The sequence below is a fragment of the Meles meles genome, chromosome 15, assembly GCF_922984935.1.
Source record: "Meles meles chromosome 15, mMelMel3.1 paternal haplotype, whole genome shotgun sequence".
Classification (NCBI taxonomy): Eukaryota; Metazoa; Chordata; class Mammalia; order Carnivora; family Mustelidae; genus Meles; species Meles meles.
The window spans coordinates 56,669,679-56,688,870 of NC_060080.1; positions in this window are offsets into that span (position 1 = coordinate 56,669,679).

The window sequence follows — 19,192 nt, forward strand, 5'->3', positions numbered from 1 at the left end:
GAAGAATTTTTTGGATTCATACCAAAATGGAGAAAATACACCTACAATGTCAGCATGGAGGTAAGTTTAGCAGTTAGTAGTTGGTTAATGAAGAAGTAGGTTTTCCTGAATTTATATGGGGTAAGCAGTAGGCAAGAGCTGTGGGAGCAGAGGTATGGTCTGGCTCAAAGTGGTGTGTGTAAATCGTGCAAAACTATAACCACCTTGCAGGTGACAAAACTTGTTTTTTAGTTAAGACATAACAGAGTTTTCTATCCTACCAGGGTACAGGAGCCATTGATTAGCTGAATATTCAACCAGAAAATCTTATAATGTAATAAAATTTGTTTTGAAACACGCTTTATAAATTTTCTGCTCCAATTCTGATTTTCAAATGGTTTCCCTACATACGCCAAAGTTTAGTAAAGCTAGAGCCTACTGAAAGTGCATTTTAGGTGAATGGATTGAGGCGGCACAAACTCAAGATGGCAAAATGAGCCTTTACACCACAATTTCAGAGTATGTGCCAGACTGGATGACTGTGTACACTTAAGTTTACTATGTATCAAATCCAATTGAAGAAGCCATTAATTTCTTTCCTTTTCATTTTGTTTGCTTTTGTCCTACTTCAGTGACTTGGAAGGACTTGACCTTAAAATCTAATTGGTTATTCAGTAGAACTTCCCTCAAAGATCCACATAAGAATTGATGTTCATTTCACAATCATGTATAGGCTCAAAATTGGTATGTTGCCTTGTGACTTTACTGTTAGAGGAAACATCCATTATTTTCAAAAGGAAAGAATCTCAGCCTCTCTGTATTTCATTTTCAAAACTAAGGGACCAAAATATTAGACCTGTTTGAAATCTATTTAAATATTGGCACCGTGGAGATTATTTGCATTTAAGAGGTTGTTTTCACTTTTTAGAAAACATGTAAGGGCCTCTAATATCTAGAAACTCTTGGTCAGTCCAACCGTCTATGTTATGGACACTCTGCTGAGAAATACAGGTTAGGATGGAATGTTGGCGTTAGGCTCCAGGAAAACAACGGCTGGTCATTTTAGCCCGTCAACTAGAACTCCTGGTCACCTCCCAAGGGGCAAATTGATGTCAAGTTCTGCTGTCTGTCAGGATTAAGTGCCTGTTTGCTTTTTCACTAACATGTGGTTTGAGAACAAAGCAGCTCAAATCTCCTCAGTCCCTAACAAAGCATCTCAAATTGCTGAGTAAAATTCCTTAATCCCCCATCTTAATCTGAAAACACCAGCAGCGCATGGTAGAACACTGTGGTCTCTTTTTGTGTTGCTTCTCCACTCCACCCACCCCCATCTCCCCCATTCCTGACCACCTCCTCCTCAACACTACCATTAACATGTGCTTTTGACTCCCCCTTGTAAGTGATTCTTCAGTAGAATATTATCAAATTGGAAATCAAGTTAACTTGGTCAGAGATCATGTTGGTTCTAGTCATTTTTATTCCTTATCAATTTCACAGACAGGGTTTTGGAGGGGAGGGGCATGGGGGTTGGGTGAGCCTGATGGTAGGTATTAAGGAGGGCATTTATTGCATGGAGCACTGGGTGTGGTGCATAAACAATGTATCTTGGAACACTGAAAAAAAAAAAGTGAAGGGAAAAAATAAAGATCGTAAGCGGGATTAATTAATCACTTCACATATTCTTGAAGTTTATATGTACATAAATAGTATGCCAAAATTCTTAATGGACAGGATTTGACTGCTTGTTTGCAATATCTGTCAACTCTCAGTCAGAAGTCAAAAGGATATTGGTATTTGTATTTTGCATACAAACAGGATCTTTTCACAAGGTAAGAGAAAGAAGCAAAACTAACTTCAGTGACTGGTTTGGAACTATGAAACGGTCTTTGTTAACATGTGGTGAAAGGATCAGCATTCAGAAAATATTTCCTATGATTTGTGTGTTCATTACATATTAAGGATGAAGACTTTATCCATCCACGAGAGTTGAAAGGCTTCAACTTTTTGATGCCTTCATTTGCAAAGCATTCCAATCTGCACATTGAATTACATAAAACCCTACTTCAACACACCATGCTCTCTTTCCCTACTAATTTTAGTTGAAAGTAGAATTGATAGATTTTTCTTGGGAGGACATTTTGGAGAGCTGCCAAATTAAGTTCTGGTCTTAGGGAAGCTGAAACTAACTCAGGGCACTTTTTTTTTTCTTCCTTCTTTCCTTTTTTTTTTTTTTTTTCTATTCTTCTATTAAAAAGTTGAACAAGATACACCATAAAAAAATAAGATAAGGGTAAAATAAGGGCCGCCTGGGTGGTGCAGTCGATTAAGCATCTGACTCTTGGTTCAGGCTCAGGTAGTGATCTCAGGGTGTGAAATCAAGCCCCGAGTCGGGCTCCGGGCTCATCATGGAGTCTGCTTGATATCCTCTCTCTCTCTCCCTCTCCCTCGGCCCCTCCTGCTCATGCTCTGTCTCTCTCTCATCTCTCAAATAAATAAATAAATAAATGTCCTTTTTTTTAAAAAGGATTAAAAATAAAAATAAAGTCAGAAAACTCTACTTCACTCCGAAAATTTCATTCAATTGAATGCTACAATAGATTCTGGTCTCATAGATTGTCACTCTTTTTCCCTCTTCTTTCCTAATGGTCTCCTCCTTAAAACAAGTAAATTCTAATATATGTGCTGCAGAAGAGAGCACAAAAAAGTGAAGTTAATAAAACCTCTTTCCCTAGCAATCTGGGGCTCTGTTGTAGTATGTCTATCTCTGAAGAATGGTAATTAAGCTTTATAGAGAACATAAAAAATAGGAGACCTAAAACTTCCCAACACCCATGAAAATAGCACCTGTACTAGATTTGATACTATCTCTTTCTTCATTTTTCTTCCTGGCATTTTCACTTTCTACAGGAAGAGCAAAAAAAAGAAGGAAGTACCTGCAAACATCATCTTTCTAGGTCGAGTCTTCATCACCAAGTATCCCTTCGCTTTTTTTTTTAATATTTTATTTATTTGACAGAGGGAAATCACAACTAGGCAGAGAGGCAGGCAGAGAGAGAGGAGGAAGCAGGCTCCCCGCGGAGCAGAGAGCCCGATGCGGGGCTCGATCCCAGGACCCCGGGATCATGACCTGAGCCGAAGGCAGAGGCTTTAACCCACTGAGCCACGCAGGCGCCCCAAGTATCCCTTAACTTTTATTAGAAAAAAATAACATAACTGGAATTCAGATACAAAACATCACATTTCTCTCAGTAAATTCATTCATTCTCATAAAATTCCCACTTAAATAGTAGAAAAAGCTCCCTGTCCAATTCAGAAGTGATTATTCTTTACAAATTACAGGTTTTTAAGCTCATCACTTTTAATATAAGAAAAATAGAAAATCTGAACAGTTGTTGCAGCCTCCTAATCCATAAATCCTCAAACATGAAACTTTTCTGCTTCAACCCCAGGGTTGAAGGCAATGACCTCAGATGACCTAAGTAAAAGCAATAATCCCAGAAAAGCTTGATAAATCAGTACATAGTACATGCCTAAGAGCATGAACCATAGTCAAGCTGTCTGTGTTTGAATTCCAATTCTTTCATTTCCTAGATGCGTGAACTTAGAAAAACTATTTAACTTCTCTGTGCCTCAATTTCCCCTGCAAAATGAGAATAATGGTCATATACAACTCATATGAATATTGAATGCATTAATATTTATTAAATACAGCCCTGCCTGCTATCAGAATGTTTGAATTTTTAAAAAAAAATTATACCTTACCAGGAGAGTTTGAAAAAACAATCTCTCGTTTTCTATTCTATTCAAAGAAAAGCACTTTACATCCTAAGAAGAGAGAATGAGAAGAAAAGAAATAAAATGGTGGGAGAAGGTTTGGGTTTTTTTGCTCACTTGTTTGTTTGTTTGTTTTTTGCTCAAAATAGGGAAGAATATGCAAGGCCAAAAGATTGTAAATATATGAAAAACATATCTTTAAGGGTTCAAAGGATTTGGGAAAGGATATGATGTGTTTCATGTCTTAATAGCCTACCTTGGTCATCACCAATAGTTCTTGAACTATTGAACTCTTGATTATTATCTCTAGAACTCTAGAACTCTTGATTATTCTAGGCAAGTTATTTTGTTAAATAAGCCATTGGATATTTAGGCTATACCTACGTTGGCAAGTATTTTTTACTAGAGTTGAACTTGGGCAAATAAATGTCATATTTTGAGACATCTTAACAACCTGAGTTGAGATCCCAAAACAGATATTTCTAGTAGTTGGGTCTTTTTTTGTTCCCCCTAATGGACATGCTTGCTTTAAGCATTGAATAAAATAGCACATGGGTGGAATTTTCTATAAAGTTTTCACAAGCTTTCTCATATACACTTCCAGCTATCATTTAAAACAGAGCTCCCGGTTGTCCCATTGAAAGAGTCATGAAAATATTTTCTCTCATTCACTCTTTAATCCAGTATCCATTGAATCTCTACCTGGGCCAGGCCCCGCACTAGGTGTTGTAACACAACAGTGAACTACACAGACACAACCCATGCCCAAAAGCACACTACTGGCAAAGATTCCCTGACGAATACTGTATACTCTTATGAGAATGTTGGAAAACCTTTTTCTCTCTAGTCTTGCAACCCGGACACATGTTTTCTCAGCGTCTTCAAGAATAAGAGTTGTGGGGGCGCTTGGGGTGGCTCAGTGGGTTAAAGCCTCTGACTTCGGCTCAGGTCATGTTCCCAGGGTCCTGGGATCGAACTCTCTGCTCAGAGGGGAGCCTGCTTCTCCCTCTCTCTCTGCCTGCCTCTCTTCCTGCTTGTGATCTCTGTCTGTCAAATAAATAAATAAAATCTTTGCTGGAGAGGATGTGGAGAAAGGGGAACCCTCTTACACTGTTGGTGGGAATGCAAGTTAGTGCAGCCACTTTGGAGAACAGTGTGGAGATTCCTGAAGAAATTAAAAATAGAGCTTCCCTATGACCCTGCAATTGCACTGCTGGGTATTTACCCCAAAGATACAGATGTAGTGAAAAGAAGGGCCATTTGTACCCCAATGTTTATTGCAGCAATGGCTATGGTCGCCAAACTGTGGAAAGAACCAAGATGCCCTTCAACGGATGAATGGATAAGGAAGATGTGGTACATATACACAATGGAGTATTATGCCTCCATCAGAAAGGACGAATACCCAACTTTTGTAGCAACATGGACAGGACTGGAAGAAATTATGCTGAGCGAAATAAGTCAAGCAGAGAGAGTCAAGTATCATATGGTCTCACTTATTTGTGGAGCATAACAAAGAACATGGAGGACATGGGGAGATGGAGAGGAGAGGGAGTTGAGGGAAACTGGAAGGGGAGATGAACCATGAGAGACTATGGACTCTGAAAAACAACCAGAGGGTTATGAAGGGGCGGTGGGAGGGGGTGGGGTGGGGTGGGAGGTTGAGGAACCAGGTGGTGGGTAATAGGGAGGGCACGTACTGCATGGAGCACTGGGTGTGATGCCAAAACAATGAACACTGTTATGCTGTAAATAAGCAAATAAAAATAAATTAATTAATTAAATTTAAAAAAAAATAAAAAAAAATTAAAAAAAGAATAAGAGTTATGGTGACTGGGCCACAGAATCTGTGAATATTCAAGACTCAAGCTAAGAGATTTGAGTACCATTTCAAGACATTCATCTCACTTCAGTATAACCAAGTTCCCAAAGCTAAGCTTAAATGAGAAACAATGAGAGAGTCCTTTAATACAGCTCAGTTCTGAGGAGAGTTAGAGAGAAAGATAAAGCATGCCTGTGATCCAAGAGCAGCTTAACGTTTTTGTTGAGCGTGGTATCAAGAAAGTTTCAGTAAAGGACAGGGTTCAGAATGGGGGTGCTACCTCCCGCACATGTACTGGAACAATTAGAATGTGCCGAAGAGACTCCAAACTTCCCTCAGGCCATAACACTTCTTCACAGGCTGTACTGCAGCTGAAATCATTAACGACGGCTCCAATCATGGACTCATGAAGCCAGAGCCAATGATGCAATTCTCGTGCTCGCTAGTTGGTTTTGCCGTATCTCACAGGCATAAACTGGCCTAGTTGGTTTTGCCATATCTCATGGGCATAAACTGGTCTGATTGGTTTTGCTATATTTCACAAGTATAAACTGGTCTAGTTAGTTTTTCCATATCTCACAGCTATAAACTCATCCTAAACCTAAGTAATCTGAAGGTATATATTTGCAGTCACAACCAATTAAGGGAAAAATACCAAGAAGTCAACTTACATATAAATTGAAAAAAAAAAAAAAAACAAGCTTTCAAAATACATTCTTTAAGAATAACAGAACTGCCAGTGTATAGAATGTACCACATATTCATATTTCCTAAGAAAAGTCTTTTCAATTATTTGGTTATAAGCCCAAAGAAAACCTGAAAGAAACACCGCATGAAATGGAGGGCCTTATAATGAAATGGAAGCTCAGCTAACACCTGGTTTTCTAGCTTTCATAGAGCTGGTACAGAACAGTGAGAGCCTGATCATAAGGATAGCAATATTTATCTCTACTTTATTCACTGTTTGCCAGAATGTTGGTTTTCTATAATGGTTAAAAAGAAAAGAAAGAAAAGCTGAAAATAACCTAATGGCCCATCAACAGGCAACTGACCATACAATTATTAAAAATGATTGTGTGTGCGTGCGTGCATGTGTGTGCGTGTGTGTGGTCCTATTGACATTCATGCCATATTCTTAACTTAAAAATGCAGGTGAGAAGACCATATGTATCGTAGGACCCCATTTGGGAAAACACATCTGTTTTGCATAAAAAATAGTCCGAGAGAGAATACAAAAGAGTGAATAATGGTTATCTGTTTAGAGGGTTTTCTTTTCTTGTTATTTTCTATGTTCCACCTGTATTTTCAGAAACTGACACCCAGTTAGAACTTCACTACACAAACCCAGCAAGCTGCAGCCAAACGATCACTTCTCAATGTTTGTGCCTAGACAGAGGGTACCTTCATTTACATCTGTTAAATTTCAATTACACAGAAATCTGGGTACCACTGCCTGCCAGTAAGTCTCACGTAAATAAGTACCAAATACATGCAACGTTACGTACAGACACACACAAACTTTACAAAAACATTACAAATGATAAAGATTATTATCAGTAATAATCACCCACATCTGTCCACATGGCTACCCTATCAGCAGTTCTCAAACTTCAGGGAGCATGAAAATCCCCTGGAAGCTTTGTTGAAACACCAGTTGCTGGTGCACCCACCCTCAGAGCCTCTGATAAAGCAGGTTTGGCTGGGGGGGGGGGGCGCGCTGAGGTTAGTGGGGGCTCTGGGGCCAAGAATCTGCATGTCTAACAGATGCTGATGCCATTGGTCAGGGAATCCCTTTGAGAACCACTGACATAGCAATGCTATACTGCTGACATGATGGAAGTCTGACGGTGACTTGGTTCCTCTCCGTTCGGTGTGTTCAATTCCACTCTCGGGAAGATGGTAAACAGCTGTTCTTTCTCCTCACTGGAGAAAAGAGAGGAAATGGAATTAACGTGCAACATAATGATTTAGGTTTGCTCTAGAGGGAAAACGTCCTTACATGAGGGTTATTAAGTGCTGAGATGGGCTTAGAGGGTTACTAAGAGGAAATTTTTGTTATCTGCCTCCCTGGAGATTTTTCAGAATTTATAAACGTAGCTTGAATGAAACGGAAGGAAGAGAGTTGACATAGGGCACTTGTTATTTTCAGGCGAACCAAACCCATTCCACTACCTTTTGCTGAACTGGGATAACAAAATATTTTCTCTTCCTCTGTTCCCCAATCAGAGTGAAATGCAATTGTTCTCTCTGTTTTCTCTCACCTCAAGGAGAGTGTTTCAGATTCACATCACATTGAAATAGTTTAATTTGTAACCTTTCCTTAAGACAGAAAAAAAGATCAACCAGAGCATCTTCCTCACGCTAGGAAAGCACCAAATAAGGGGTTTACATCTATCTCCTCTGAGGAAAAAACCAGGACCCAGATATCAGCTCTAAAGCTTACAAAAGGTTGCTTTCAACATGGGTCTGGAGCTTTGAGAGAAAACTCCAGAGAATGAAAATAGGTTTAGTTATATGGCCCACTCAACTGATTTTCTTCAGGTTAAACTATTTGTTCTCCACTGTTCGCCAGAATAGAATGAGTCTCCATCTACAGCCTACATTTCCCTTCACTTGTTACACATGGGGACTTGCCCATGGTTCCCATGATGCAACTGGGAAAGCAAACATACCATCCTCCCACCACATCTCAAGACCATGGGCTGTGGTGGGATTCACGGCTCCACCGACATTTCCTGCCTGTGTGAACTTGAGTGAGTTACTTACTTTCTCTGTTTCTCCTCTGTGAGATGGAATCAATCGTACCTATTCCCTTTGGAGATTAAATGAGATGCAGTGTCAAGAGGACCAGGCCAGTGCCTGCCTCACAGGAAGAGGTCAACATATGTTACTTTTGACTTCCTTCTAAACCTGATACCTGAAGGGGAAATGTGCTGCTGGACAGGAGCCATTTAACGGCTCTTAAGTCTGATTCAACATTTGTTACAAAGACAATCTTGTGCATAGATTTTGTCCACTTCCTATCTTCTTTTTTTTAAAATCAGAATTTATTAAACTCTGATTTTTTTAAGATTTAATTTATTTATTTGACAGATGGAGATTTATTAAATTCTGATTCTTTTTTTTAAAGTTTTAATTTATTTATTTGACAGATGGAGATCACAAGTAGGCAGAGAGGCAGACAGAGAGAGAGAAGGAAACAGAGTTCCTGCTGAGCAGAGAGCCCGATGCTGGGCTCCATCCCAGGACCCTGGGATCATGACCTGAGCCGAAGGCAGAGGCTTTAACCCACCGAACCACCCAGGCACCCCATTTCCTATCTTCTTGAAGGTCTATGCAACTTTTCTTCAATGAGAGCCTCTGAATTTTCACTGGCCTGTGTGGTAGAAAAGTCTCTCCTGCACTGGTACATTAATAAACTAAATTGTTTTGGATGCAATTATATAATTAACTCCCAATCAGCATCTTCTTTGGAACCCATTATTTCCTTTAATATGCAGTGAGAAAATGGAGAAATAGCTTTTTGAGTCAACACTGGTGTTCAGATTTCTCTACTTTATTAAAAACGCAAATACTAAGCTCCAACTATTTTCAAATAGGGTCTTATTTAGATTGTAACAACAACAAAAAAAGAAACACACAAAAAATTTTAAAAAATGGTACCTACGAAATGGGAATAATATGATTATATATCTCAAAACATTATTATGAGGATGAAATGGGATAATGCATCCAAAAATACCTTGCAGAGTTCATAAGACATAGTTATCAGTAATTATTGTTATTATGATGATGGTTTTGAGTACAAGATGATGAAAGTCCCCTTCAGATCTAAAATTAGGTGCTTAGAAGTAATTTAATCCCCAGGAAAGCCTGTGTCATTCCTTCACTCCATACATACCACCTTCGTAGATAACACTTTGGGCCCGTGGACCATACCCACAGCAAATTCCTACTTGGGCCATAACTTCTTTCTTTTTCATTCATTTGTAGAAGCGGGCACTTATGGACAATCTCTAAATACATTTCTTTCATAGTTGACTTATGTCTTCCATTCTTGCCCTCCGGTCCACACTTCAGAAAATGAGCATGGAATCACAGTCATTTGGGAACTGAAGGGAACGTGAGGGTCATCTATTCCACTCTTGTTATTTTGAAGAGGAGGGACCTGAGATTCAGAATGTGAGGTGACATCTCAATGCCCCTCCGCTGACACTATCACACCCAGAACCCTAATTTCTTCCTTCCCACCCCAGCAGATAGGGAGTTCAGGGAAGCACTAATAGGTTTTGGATATGTGTTGCGTGGACAGTATGTTTGCTTTTATTTTCCTAGCTCCCAGAATTCTTTTACCTGCACATGACAGAAATCAAACTTGAGGAAACTGTAGCAGAACAGGGTTCTGTTGGTTCACACGATAGGGCCCCAGCCAGTACAGAAATTCTGGGTACAGATATTATTGATCTCTTGATTCTTTTCCTGTGGATTGACTGCATTTGCTCAGACTGACCTTCTCAAGAAAACTGCCCTAACACAGGGAAAGGACGACAGGAATTGGACCACTGGATTCAGATATAACAGCAACCCCCACACAGGAACATAACTGAATACAGGTGTTACTTTTCTCACATAGCAAGTATGATGAAGGTGAGCAGACCAAGTCTGGGGTAGCTCCTCAAGATGGTTTCAGTGAGTGAATGTTCTCCCTCTTAGTTATGTTCTCCCTAGTTCTTAGGCTTCAGACATGCCATGTTTCAAGCAGAAGAACAGAGAGAAGTAAGTACAGAAGACACCTGTCAGCTGAGAGTGACCCTTTTTATCAGACAATAACTTTCCAGAAGTCCCACACAGCAGACCTTCATTTATATCACATTGGCTGGAAAATAAGAGACAAGGTCACTTTTGGTTTTAGGAAAGTGTAACTGGGAACTTTCCCACTCAAAAAAATCTGGGATTTTGTTCATAAGATAAAAGAGGAAACTAGATACAGAGTAGGCAACTTTTTTTGCCACAGGACATTCCTCTTATTTCCAACTAGATAAATCCTGAAAAGGGTCCTTAATTGGCTCTCTTAGGCCCCACACCCACCCTCGTGGCCAGAGTGGTGAGATGTCATGATTCGGCACCCCAGCTAGAGCCCCAGGCAGGTTAGGAGAGGATTCTCGACATAAGGAAAAGTCACAACGGCCAGGTTAAAGGGCAGGGTGCTCAGTGGGGGCAACCACAGACATCATGACAATCCAAATTTTACCAGCTGTATCCAAGACTCTCTCCAAGAATCTGTTCAATATTTAAAATACTGATCATAATCATGAATTTTGAAAAGCACCAAGAATTTCCTCTGACGAAGTTCAAAATGTATCCCAAAGCCACAGGGAAACCCGTGGCAAAAGGCCGATTCCAACTATGAAATATATGAGATGGCATACCCATTTGTCAGGTGCATCATTTTATGGCCTACGGGTGAGTAATAGGTCAAGGCTAGGTATCTGCTGCCTCATCCAGTGATATTATCTTCAATCATGTTAATTAAATTAATATGACTTGCACTAATGAAAACCGCAAAAACCTATTTTGGTTTCTATCAGCACATACATTTTGATAATTTAGTCCTGTCAGACTTGTGTGCCTCTCGGTACCAGATTCAATAGTTATAATATCAGGGTAATTTTAAGCATTTTCTATACAAAACTAACAAAGAAAATGACTTGTGAACTAAATCTCCCTTCGGTTGAGCAGCAAACCAAATCGAGGATTGTATATTCATGATGACTTTACTGACGCTGGTGATTTTATCCATCCGTCTCTCTTTCTTAACATATATTCCTCCGTGACATGTTTTCTAAATGATTAGCCACCTGAGAAAATATTTAAATGAGCATATCATAAGGTAAAAGATTTATGGCCTAAATTACATTAAACAAATTCAATATGCTGTGCATATGGAAATTAGAAGCTTCCAGATTATATTTTAGCCATTAAAATGTGCCTTAAAATATTTAGTTTCTGTTTGCAACAGTATGATTTTTTTTTCCCCTGTTCATCTGATGGCAGATTCTCAGAGTAACCAAGCGAAAACAAATGACTTAGTCCTTGGTTCAGAGAAATAATGGGTTACTAGCATAATTAATTTTATGTTTAATTACTGTAGAATGAAACAATTCAACAATATCCAATCAATCCTTAGAATGACAGAACAGAAGGTCAGCAGTTGCTAAGTCAATTGTTTTGAAAGAGAAATTTATGTCAGGTTCTCTTTTATGTGCTATGGAAAGAAATTGGATAAAAGTGGTCAAGCAAACATTAATTAATTGTATAAATGTAATCTGGTTGTCATGCTAAATCATACAGGCCAGGGATACGGTTCTCAGAACGGTGGACAGGCACCCACACCAAATTTCAGTGACATGCCCAACCCACCCCCATTCCCAGACCATATACAATCAAAAGCCCCCGAGTCAAATATTAACATCCCTAGAATTATTTTTCTAAAGTTTGTATTGACAGCCCCATGGAAAGGAGTTGATGGTTCCAGTCCATTTCCCTCCACACCACCCCTGCAGCATGTGGAGTTGAAACTAACTGACCTCTCCATTCCCTCCGTCTCCCCACCCGTCTTGCTGTCCCTTTAATAGCAAAAAAGGGAACCCCAACTATTCCACAGGGCAATTCTTCTGATCCTTGCACTGATCATTTTGGGGAGCTCATGTAGAGAATAAGCTAGTGGATCAGAAAAGCCGTCCCCATTACTTTTGCACATGTAAAGAGTTAATTATCCAAGATCTCCTCCTGACTATGGATTTCCCCCACATTTTATGCGTGTAAATACTCGATTTATTCAACTTAGAAAACCCTAGCTTTCCCTCTGTCATCACTAAGATACTCCTATCACTATGACAGAGTGTTTGCTCCAGGACTGTTCCTTCTGCTTCTGTTAAAATTCTTTTAGGGGATGCCCCCCAACATCCTATTTCCTTTTTTCTCAGTGATTCCTTCCTTTCTGAACCTTGAGTATGGTGGTTCCCCTGCAAACACAAAGGTGAAAAACCACACTGGTATCACCTCGGACTTTTCTTTTTTTTTTTTTTTTAAAGATTTGTTTATTCATTTATTTGACAGACAGAGATCACAAGTAAGCGGAGAAACAGGCAGAGAGAGAGAGAGCCCAATGTGGGGCTGGATCCCAGGACCCTGAGATCATGACCTGAGCCGAAGGCAGAGGCTTTAACCCACTGAGCCACCCTAGGCGTCCCCACCTCAGACTTTCCTGTGCAAAAACCAGAGGACCACCTTCTCATTGTATCTACCAGCTCCTTGAAGGCAGCCTTCAGGAAGGCTGGCTCGCTAGGAGAAGGTGCCTTCCGTATTGAGGACATGACTGAAAATGAAAAGTGTGCGGCCATTGAACTCATGGAACTCGGCAAAACGTAGAGCAAGCCCATTCATGGAGATTAACGTCGGTGCGGCCCTGAGGTTCCCGGGGGACTGACTGGATTGAAGGGACATGAGGGAGGCTGCGTGGGTGCTGGAAATGGTTTGGGTTTTGAGCTGGATGGTAGTTATGCAGATACATTCTGTTCATGAAAATTCACTAGGCTTGGGGTGCCTGGGTGGCTCAGTGGGTTAAAGCCAATGCCTTCGGCTCAGGTCATGATCCCAGGGTCCTGGGATCGAGCCCTGCATCCGGCTCTCTGCTCAGCAGGGAGCCTGCTTCCTCCTTTCTCTCTGCCTGCCTCTCTGCCTAGTTGTGATTTCTCTCTGTCAAATAAATAAAATATTTTTAAAAAATTCACTAGGCTTATAATTTAGATATTGTTCTGAATATAGGTATACTCCATGAAAATTGTGCATAGTAACCAGGACCTGTGTGCATATCTGGAAGACCCCGGCGCCAGAACAGTTGGGGAGCCCTCATGACAGCACCGGTCTGCCCTCTGTCGCGGCACTAAGTTATCCTGGGTTCCCGGAATCAACCATGGTATTGAAACAGTTGCTTTCCCTGGGCTACCACAGATTTTCCAAAAGGAGAATCCAGCTAGTCTTAACATTCTTAAATGCAGAAAAATGCGATGATGACAAATTTACTGTCTTCAGAATAATCTGTGAATTATTTCTTCCAGCGTGAAGATTGCTCTCAGTAGCCAAATGGTGTGTCTACGGAAATAGTCATCTCAGACCGAGTGAATACCAGGCTGACATCCACATCGCCTGGACTCTGAAATCATTATTTCTGGTCGTAGAACTGGCTGACTAACTGAGTGGCAAGTTGGAACTCTCTAATAAATCCAATAAAGCCAGAAATAGAAAAGCAGAAGCAGACTAGATTAAAACCATTAAATTATATTTCTCAAAAAAAGGCACTCAATAAATCAGTCACTGATATTTTTTTAGTAAATCTGGTTTAATGTGCATTGATTTATCTAAAGATATCCCATGCTTTGTGATATGAGTTCTTTAAGACCACATACTAATTTCTCAATCATACAAATAATGGGTTCTAATACCCTTATAAAGGAAACATGTCCCTTCTGTAAGGATTACACGTCAGTGGGTATATCACAGTATAGCATAATATTGTCTCGTTCAGTATTACATGTCATCGAAACTAAGAAACCATCAACTCTAAGAAGCACAATTACTATTTTTTCTTTATTCATTAAACAAATTTGACATGTAATGCTGTGCATGATTGAAGTGTATAACGTGTTACTTTAATGCATTTATACTTTGTATGATACAATCGCACTGTGGCCCTATTTATTATATTATACAATTAATTGTTACGTAATTATAATATTATTGCCTATATTCATTATACTGTGCATTAGATCTCTAGGGCTTATTTACTACTGGTCACAAGATTGTACCTAAATTTAAACACCATCAATTTTGTCCATCCTTATCCCCTGGTAACCACCATTTTACTCTCTGTTTTTGGACGGGTTTGCCTTTATTTAGATTCCACATATAGGTGTTCTCATGCAGTGCCTTTTTCTATCTGACTTATTTTGCTTAGCATAATAGAAGCACAATGATTTTATGTAATATCACTAAGAAAGGGGAAAAAAACTTCGTAATTTCCAAAATTTCATGACATCTCTCTTAAGAAGCAGCCTTATTTCAGATATTAAAAGGTGAAAAATGTATCTTAATTGTGCTGAAATATATATTTTTCCTACTATCAAAAGAAATGTAGGAAGAAACTTCCAGCTAATTTTAAAACTCAATAGCAATCACCAATTGACAAGGGTTTCTTGGGTGAAGGAGGTGGTTGATATTTTTAAATATACTGCATTGATTGCCTTTTTATGATTAAATATGAAAGAGGAAAATATTGTGCTGCTTCTTTAAAAACAGAGTTGCTGTTGGGGCTCCTGGGTGGCTCAGTCAGCTAAGCATCTGCCTTCAGCTCAGGTCATGATCCCCAGGGCCTAGGATGGAGCTCCAACTCAGGCTCTCTGCTCAGTGGAGGGCCTGCTTCTCCCTCTGCCTGCTCTGCCTGCTGCTCCCCCTGCTTGTGCTCTCTTGCACACTCTCTCTTTCTGTCAAATAAATAAATAAAATCTTTTTAAAAAAGATTTTTTTTTGTCTTCTACAAAGTGAACATAAAAGGTCACAGTTCCCCTCTTCCATTTTCTGCAATAGTTTTTGTACAGCTAATGAAAATATGATATCCAATAGAGTACTAAGAGCCACACAAACTGAAATTCACAAAATGCAGCTTCTCGATATTTCCTTTAAACACAAGTCTAAGCAGTTACGCAGCCACTTTACAAGACCTTAGACACGTATAATTACAGAAGAGAAGTGCATTTGCAGCACTGAATGCAACCACATTCTCTTAAACTTGATCTCTGAACGTCCGTGGCAGTAAGAAACTATCATTTGCCCCAGTGAATGTGCTTGCAGATTAATTTTTCTTTCCATTTTTAATTATAACACATTTGGCTTTCAAGAGAATAAGTAGAAGTCTAAATTAGAAGAAAACTCAATTATCTGAAACTTACAATTCATTCTAAACACGGTGCTTAAAGCAGGAAAGTTCATGGCTCTTTTTCCTCTTTGAGTGGAGCTGGCATGAATCCTCTAGATTTGGGGCTTGAATCCTCCAACTATTTTGAAATCTCAGAACAAAACACAGTTTTATGAGATTGAAATTTTTCAAACTTGTGAGTAGGGAATAATATTTCCACACACCTACCAATTTAAATATAGTGAAACGGGTAAAAGAATGAAATACTTTAGGAAAAGATGACCACTAACATGAACAATACACTTCACCAGTGAGATCAGTTAGAAATACTTTGGTACAAAACATTACGAGGACGTTATCACTAGCCCTTCCTGAGGATTTTGAATCAACACTCCTGTGCTTTCAGTGTTACTCATAGAATTCTATATGCCTAACAATCATATGCAAGATGTAAAATTTGACTGAATTCTGGATTTTTTAAAAATATTTTATTTATTTATTTGAGAGAGAGAGAAAGCATGACCCAGGAAGGGGGAGGCAGAGACAGACTCCCAACTTATCCCCACTGAGCGCGAATCCCAACGTGGGCTCAATCCCAGGATCCTGGGACCATGACCTGAGCCTAAAGGAGACGCCCAACCCACTGAGCCACCCAGGCGCCCCTAAAATCTGGATTTGAAAAGCTGATTCTAAAATGAATTTTGGGAAACTGGAATATGCACTATATATTAGATTATATTAATGAATTGTTAATTTTCTTTGGTGTGTTTATGGTGTTTCAGCCATATTGGAAAATGTCCTAATTCTTAAGAGGACACATGCTAAAGGTTTAGGAGTAAAGTGTCATGATGTCTATAATTTACTTTAAAATGGCACAGACAGGGGCACCTGGGTGGCTCAGTGGGTTAAGGCCTCTGCCTTTGGCTCAGGTCATGATCCCAGGGTCCTGGGATCCAGCCCCACGTCAGGCTCTCTGCTCCGCGGGGAGCCTTCTTCCTCCTCTCTCTCTGCCTGCCTCTCTGCCTAGTTGTGATTTCTCTCTGTCAAATAAATAAAATAGTGAAAAAAAAAAAAAAGGCACAGACACACCCACGCACACCCATGAAAAAGAGAGAGAACACACATATTTGTGACAAAAGGTTAACAATTGGTGAATCCAGGTGAAAGTTACACAGGTGTTCATGATATTATGTTTTCTACTTTGCTATAGGTTTGAAGTGTTTTCAAGATTAAAAAGTCGAAACCTTGTTTCAATGCATGGGGAAATTCTTCATCTGAATGACATTGAATACATGCATTTTTCTCTCTTTCCCTACATTACAAGAGTTGATTTTAATATGTCTTCTCTGATGCTCCAATCAAATACTTCTGGAAGAATAGCAGGTCAGCAGGCCTTGTTTTAAGTTTATTAACTGACAACCTACTTTCAGTGCAAAAGAAAATGTAACCTAGGTCTGTTTTAAAGCAATGATTGTCAGCTCACATGGTCAATATGTCATGCAGGGTACACTTCATTAAGGAGTGAATTACTTTGCTTGTAATCTGAGCTAAATGAATGTCAATGTCAGGTTGCATAAATCATAGATTAAAATGTATCACTAAGTGCAATCAGATAGGCAGCATCACCCTTTGCCCTCCAAAAACAACCCCAAATCAGGGCTCCTTTTATACAAGTTTTCCAAGTGGCAGATAGAAGTCTCTTGTACCACGGAAATGTCTACCAGGGTTAGATGTAACATTTATGTGTCTTATTGCCACTCCATCTCTGGGGAGATCGAAAAATAAACCTTCACTGTGTCCAAGGGTTCATTAGCAACAAGAGCAAATACTCCAGGTTGATATCCCATGTAATGATAAGAGAAACAAACAAAACTCCCTGCCAAGGATAAGTACTAGGAAGCATAATATTTTGGCAGAATCCCTCTCATATTCTAAGCTTTATAGAAAAGGCAAATTTCTTTGAAAGGATATTCTCCAATGATAAGATCCAGTCTACATAAAAGGCATGTGTCCTAATGCACTCATCCTTGACCTAGACAACGAAATGCATCTCTGTTCTCTGGTTCTTCCAAAGGAGACAAGTGGATTCAGCCACTACGTCTAGCTTACCAGGCACCCACTGACCATGCTGATGGTTTTGAACACAGGAGAAGCTTGTAAAGTGGACAGACAGTTGACTCCAGCATAGGAGAAGAAAAGGTTTTGCCCCCCAGCATTGCTGCTGTCTGTGCACATAAGTCTGAGCAGATCGGTTAAGGTTTTTCCTCCTCGGCTTCTTCATCCATGAAATGGGTATGATAATGCCCACCTCTCCAGATTGTTGGAATAGTTAGCAATAACATATGAAAAACACTTGTAAGGACCTGACATGTACCAGCTCCTCAAAAGGGGGGGAATTCTTATTAATTGTTTAAAGTAGTAAACTTTATTTTTCAAAGCTACGAATGGTTTCTGATGGAGCAGATCACTCGGTCTTGGTCTCAGTAGATAATTAATGGGCTTTGGATGGAGCGTTCTGTGCGTGTATTAGTGATTCTGCGACACTCAGTAAGGCACATTATACACCACACCAAGTAAGCTAGACCTCTGCCTTAATACTCTGGTGTCTCATCACTACTCGAGGAAGATCAGAATTTCCCAACTGGGAAGAATGTCAGGAGAGAGAAAAAAAAACTCTATGATTTCACTCATACGCAGAATCTAAAAAACAAATAAATAAACAAACAAAAAGCAGACTCAGAGCTGTACACAGGGAGAACGCACTGACGGTCGCCAGAGGTCACAGGGGTGGTGGGACAAGCAAAATGGGTGACAGGGAGAGGAAGCTACAGGCTCCCAGTTAGATGGTAGCTGTGCTTGGGGTGAGCACAGCACAGTGTTTAAACTTGTCTGATCACTATGTTGTCCACTTGAAACGAATGTGATATTATGTGTCAACTACACTCAAATGGAAAAATGAATAATAAAAGAAAAGAACGGTAGGTAATGGCAAAACACTTACTTTATTTTGTTCCATGACCCTATTTCTAAGAGAGATCTCCCAACCTCGGGTGCAAGAGGAACAGTACTTTGCATTTCTCAGGACTTTGCATTTCTCAGGAGTGCAGTGTGGGGAAGGGACCCCCCAGTGGCTTCCACTGTGGGGATCCATCTGGCACGGGGATAGGTGAGGGAGATGTCCCACGGAGCACAGCCGTCCCCACCCAGAAGGCTTCTAAAGGTCCTTACTCGGAAATTTACTAGGTAAGCCTTTTTGTTCTTTTTAATCTGTTGGCCTGATCTCTTCTTACAGAGTTCCATCCTGTATCTGTAGCATTTCACCGTGAAATTACTTCCCCCAAAGGAAAACATCCGCAAAAGTAAAACAAGCTGAATCTTCCAAATCGTCAGGACCAAAGTCGTTTTGTTTTCCGTTGAGACGGTCCCCAATGACTCTTCTCTCCGTAGATACATGGAAAGAACATTTTTGAAATGGGATCTTTGCTCTCTGGGAAGAGGGGTGGGGGCTGGGTAGAAAGGGCCCAGCTCAGAGCCAGGCACGCAGTAGGTGTTGCGTAAGTACACAGAGAATGAAAACGTGCCATAGGGTTTTCCCTCCACTTAAGGTCAAAGGAGACAATAGGCATTATCATCCAACGAAAGTA